The 5,789-nt window shown below is 44.9% G+C and overlaps 1 protein-coding gene across 1 annotated transcript in view; it reads left to right on the top strand.

Moving 5' to 3' along the window:
• Positions 1-690: 690 nt before the first annotated feature.
• Positions 691-5,789, top strand: part of STAG1 (STAG1 cohesin complex component) — a 392,478-nt gene continuing 387,379 nt past the window's right edge. The window contains exon 1 of the mRNA XM_019654594.1: positions 691-923. The gene's annotated coding sequence lies outside the window, so the exon portion shown is untranslated. The remainder of the gene's footprint in view (positions 924-5,789) is intronic.

Below are 5,789 nucleotides of genomic sequence, written 5' to 3'. Positions count from 1 at the left end.
CTGCCGCCTTATGCAAAGCCGGCACCGCGACCGGATCTGCTTTAGAGGCAGGGACAACGCCAATCAGTCTGGGCGGGCACTGTTGGGTTCAGATCCGCGGCGAGGGAGGTCCCAAACAGTCCTCAAAATCTTTTCACCCCCTCCGGATAAAGCGCCTCGTGAACAGTCAACAATAAATCGCTAATACAATGCTAGGCTCTGAAGCTCTGGTTAAACACAGGAGAGGAGGAAGGAGGATTTCGCGCGTTTTCCTTCCCGAGCGGCGGGGGTGGGGGCAGCCGGCGGGACTACAAGGAAGCGCCAGTCCCACGACCTGGGGAGGGGCATCGGTGAAAGGGCCGGGGGTGGGTTTCCCTCCCAGGTTTCGGAAAAGCTCCAAAAATGGCGGGCGGCAACATAGCTAGCGAGCCGCGCAGGCGCCATCGTAGCCGTCCTTCCGCCCGCCTCAGGCGGCTCACGAAACGTCCACAGCCCCCTTTCGGAGCAGTATCAGCCACTTGCGATTGGTTGAGCTGGGCTATCGCTCCCGGCGGGGGCGGGGCCGCCACGCAGCGGCCACGTTTCCCGCCCCGCTGGTGCGCGTGCGCGTTATCCCCACTGGAAAGTGCGCGCGTCCCCGCCGTGGCCCTCAGCTCGCGCCTCTGCTCCCTCCCCTTTCCGGGCAAGCCCGTCCCGTCAGCGAGGCAGTAAGCACCACGGCCAGCAGAGGGCGGTCCGGACCCAAGTCTGCAGCGGCGCCATTGGCGTGTGGAAAATGCCACCAGATGGCGGGTTAGGATTGCAGCTCCGTTGAAGGCGCGGCCCCCGCTCCCGAACCCCCGGCGACCACCCCGTAACAACCCCCCCACATCGGGAATAACACACCGGAGACTTTTGGGGGGAAACTAGGTCGACGGCCGGCGGCGCCCGGATGGGCAGCTGAGGTGAGTGCGGGCGGCGGCGACGGCGGCGGGGGGCGGGAAAGAGGGGGAATGCGGCGGCAGCGGCGCGGGGGCTGAAAGCGCGGATCCAAGATGGAGGCCGAGCGAGAGCGAGAGAGCGCGAGCGGGGAGCGGGCGGGCCCGACGCGGGCTCCGCGCGGGGGAGGGAGGCCGAGCGGGCCTGTGCAGGGTGCGGCGGTCGCTGGCCGTCTGGGCGCGCTTGGGGCGGTCGTGGGCGCGGCGGGCACCCCGGAGCTCTCGTCGCTCCTCACCCATCCCGCGGGCCCCGAAAATTGTGCCCCCGCCCGCTCGGGCACTACGGCGACGGGCGCGGACGCCTTTGTGGCGCGCTCGGGCCCGCCGCCAAGCCCGCCCTCTGCCCCCCCGCCCCGACTCTCGGGACTCGCCAGCGCCCGGTGGGGCCGGGCCGAGGCGGGCTGATGCGAACGCCTTCCGCTGCTCGCCGCCCTGCGTTTCTGCGGTGTTTTAGCGGCAACGTTGTCACATGACAACGAGCTCGCCTTGGCGGAGAGGCCTGGGGGTCGCTCGGCGTGGCGGCCGGCCCAAGCCTCTTTTTGGTGGGGTGGGGCAGGGGGTTGGCGACGGGGAAAGGGGGCGTCTAAGCCTGGCTTCCCGCTATCTTCACTCCCCGCCCCCGACGGAGGCCTCCTTGTGAAACGTGTCCAGGCCGGAGCACTGCCCCGCTAGTTTGCCAATCCCCCGGGAGATGAGACCAATAAAAGTTGTTTTCTCTCCTTTCTCGGGGTGGGGGCGGGGTGAAGAGCTGGGAAACTGGAGTGCCTGGAGTTGGACCTGGGCCTCGATTGCAGGGTCCGAACTGGATGCTTCTTGTGTGCTGTGGGGACTGAGAAATTTTCAGGTTTTCAGATTGTCACGTCACCCCTTCTACCCACATTTGAAATGTTATCGATTCTCTTCACATTGCAGAGAATCGTGCCCCAGGCATATAAATCATGGGATGGTTTTGGAAGCTTATGGACTCAAAACAATGCTGTTTATATGGGATACTGTTTGCATGTGACGATAGCGAATTATTTGGTGTTAACGTTGGTGTTAAGATGGTAAATATAGTTTATTCCTTCTCGTGGTTACTACAAAGGATTATATTTTGCATCTTAACAAATAAAGTTAGTGTTAAAGTATTTGAATTGGCATAAAGAAAGTTATGTGATTTTGTAACTTACATGGAATTTGAATATAATTCCACCTCTTAGTTTTCTGTGTTTGCTTTTAAGAAAATAGCAAATTTTGATGGTGAAGCACTTAGGGAAATACAACAGTGAACATAAAAGCAACTTGTTTATTGTATGATATATTGTACCATGTTCTCATATTTATAATGTATGAAGAGTTCATACTCAAAAAATTTGTCCAAGGTGTGTGTGGAATATTAGAATATTCGGAAAGGTTGCTTAATTGCTTTTGATTTTTGAGAATACTTATAATACAAATTGTTTGCTATCTAAATAAAGTTCTAGAAAACCTACAGGTGTTTTGCTAAAATTTTTAACTTTACATTTTCAAAATGTACTTTATATTTATTCAAGTGGTTTACTAATTGTCATTTTTACAACCAAACTACTTTTGAATGAAAATTTCTGTGTAACTTCTTTAGTTTTTGATGTTCTGACAAAGCTAAGGGGTATTTAAATAGATGTGAAATTTGGAAAATTGTTATGTTACTAGAATAGTTTTCTTTGAAGACAGTAATACATTTACTGTTAATTTGAATGGTTCTTAATGCTTTAAGGGGGCTGTGGTGTTACTTAAAACATTCCCTAGGTTTGTGACCTTTGGGATGTCACGCTTGAGCCTTACTTTTCTCATCACTAAAATGAAGATAATTATATAGTAGTGGTTTACAAGATGTGTGTGAAAAAGCCCATTTTAATTGCTAAAATTTAAAAATTTATGCAATTTTATACAGTCTTAATCTTTGTCCCTTGATTCTGGATTTGTATATCTTTATAATCAGTGCTTTGAGGAGATATAATGCACTCTGGGGAAAAAGATAGACGGCTCTTCTCCCTCCCTTTTTTTTTTCTTTTAAAAGTAGCACAAATTTAGCAACTTAAACAACATCTATTTATTATCTCTTAGTTTCTATAGGTCAGAAATCTGGGTACCTTGTAGGCAGGCTCTCTCAGTTCAGCATCTTACCAGGCTGAAATCAGGATGTCAGCTGTGGCTGCACTTCTCATCTGAGGGTCAAGGTCTTCTTCCAGGCTCACTACGTGTTTGAAGAATTAATTTCCTGTGGCTGTATGACTGAAGTTTTCTTGCTAGCTGTTGGCCATGGAGGGACCATTTTCATTTCCTTATCATGTGTCCACATTGGCAGTTTCCAGCGTGGCTGTTCACTTTCATTCAGGCAAGCTAGACCAGTCTCTTTGACTTCCTCTATCTCTGCCCTCTAGACTCCCTTTTAAAACCACCTTTAAAATCTCATCTGATTAGGTCAGACCCACCCCAGATAATTTCCTTTTTGGTGAACTCAATTGATTAGGAACTTTAAATACACATGCAAAAATTTATTTGCCATATGTCATAAGAGTTATATCCCATTATATCTACAGATCTCGCCCACACTCAGGGGTAGGGGATAATACAAGGGTGTGAGTCATTGAGGGTTCTTACAATTTGGCCTGCCATGGGAAAAGAAGTATTGTTACATTTGCCTTTTTAGAATCGAACATACAAAGAGAGCAGCACATAGGCAGAACAATAATCCTACTTGATAAGTTACTTGTGCTTTATTTTGTCCTTTTTTACACTTTTTCTATATTTCCTGCTACCCCAGTTTAAGTGCCTCCCTCTGTAAAAGCATTTTATTGCATCTAGAGGAAACTAAACATAAAAATGAAAATTAGAATAAAAAGAAGGAAGGCAGTGAAAGAGATTATGCAATTCTTATTCCTTGATACCTGTTGTTTTTCCCATTTTAGAAATGATACTGAATCTCAGAGAAGTTAAGGAATTTAAGTGCTTAAGATCACACTCCTATTAAATGAGGGGTAGATTCACACAATAATTACATTGAACAGTTGCTGTGGTCCAGCAGCTTGTAAGGAAGGAATTCTTATGGAAAAGAGTAGTTATTTGAACATGGCATAGCAGGGATATTATTGGTGGAACAAAGAAGGTAGCAGAAGTTTGGTCATAGTATGTGGAATGGTTTAATAGTCTGTTGACATAAGAAATGTCCAGACCTGTAGAGAATTTTTATAAGAGTTTATTTGAGCCAAACTAATGACAGTAGTGAGAAGCAAGATCTCAGTTGCTCTGGAGAATGACAGTTTTGCAGTTTCTTTTATACATTTGGAATTAAGAGGGAATGTAAGGAAGGTTACACGAAAGTGGGAGAAGGCAAGAAAAGGCGGGATTGGATTACAGGATAGTTAACAAGATTATGTGCTCTCTTGAGGGTAGGTACGCTTCCCAGTGGTCTGAAAAAGAGGCATTTCAAAGTTGTGTTAACTTTTATGCACAAAATAATGGACAGGGCTTGCTTAAGGCAAAGTTAGAACTAGGGAAGTTACAGGCCTGAGGTTTGACTACCCACCATGACCTGCCCAGTTAGTAATTTATAGTCAGATCACCTTGTGAGATTACTTTTGGTTAGATTTATTATAGAGCCCCTTTTTCATCTGCAAGTCCAACAAGCAAAATATTTTCAAGAGGAGGCAATTAGGACAGTTTTAGTTAAGGGTATCAAACTTAAAAAAATATAACCAGAAGTTAAAATTGTTGGGGAGATGCAGCTTAATTTCTTAATAAAGAGGTGATATAGTAGGGGCTCAGTAAATCTTTCTTAGCTGAATAAAAATATAAATCTTTAGAATGTAGATGATTCTTGCTACTGTGATATTTTGTAGGGAAAAGTAGGAAGTAGAGATCTAAAAGGATGCTCTTGGCATAAGTGCCAGAATGAGATGATTCTTGAGGTAGGAATTAGGGTTGTATCTACAGAGAAGAAGGGGTCATTATTTTTCTGTCGTTTTGGTAAGAGAATAGGATCTCAGCTTCCTGTCTTTTAGTACTGAGAGTTGTCTTAGTGAGAAATGTGATTCGTTTTAAGTGAGCTTTAAGATAGACAAGTTGCTTTTATAGAATCTTTTCTTCATGTAATAACCTCTTATTGCTTTGCACAGGTTTTTTCCTTCTAATTCTTGGTTCTTGCCAATTAGTGCTTGAAGTCCTACCTTCTTTATAAAATACATGTTGGGTTGTTGGAAAAGTCATGATGCATTTTTGCAACGAAAAACAAAAAATACGTCATGACTTTTCCAACAACCGAATACTTTCCTTTGTGCTAAGGGCTGAAATGATATACCAGTTAGTTGCCCAAATGTCTCTAAGGAGTTTTCTTGTTACTAAACAGCTATAGTAATGGCTTCTAACTTGCTAGAAGCTCCTAGTCACAAAAACATATTTACATTGTCACATAATGAAAATAAAAGTTTCATGAAATAATGTTTAACTTTTATGCAGTGCATTCTGATATTTTCTGATTTTTAAAAATGTTTTTTAAATGAAGAATGCTGGTTGCTACTCACCTAAGTGATATGATTCAGCAACCTACAGTTGGAAAAGCTCTGAATTAGCTTCTTGGTTATCAGGAGAGTGCAGAGTAAAACCATAAGAATACATTTCACTTCCATTAGATAGGCGATCATTACAAATTCTGATATCAAGTGTTGGTGAGAATATGGAGAATGTAAATTGACAGTCATTTTGCAAAATAATTTATCTTGTAAGTTGAAGTATAGGTACCTTAAACCTAGCAGTTATACTTCTGCCTACATTTCTTTCTTTCTTTTTTTTTTTTTTTAAAGATTTTTATTGCGG

Source organism: Hipposideros armiger, unplaced genomic scaffold (genome assembly GCF_001890085.2).
Source record: "Hipposideros armiger isolate ML-2016 unplaced genomic scaffold, ASM189008v1 scaffold_226, whole genome shotgun sequence".
NCBI classification, from domain to species: domain Eukaryota; kingdom Metazoa; phylum Chordata; class Mammalia; order Chiroptera; family Hipposideridae; genus Hipposideros; species Hipposideros armiger.
The sequence above is the reverse complement of the archived record's forward strand: the minus strand, read 5'-3'. Positions and strand labels throughout refer to the sequence as shown.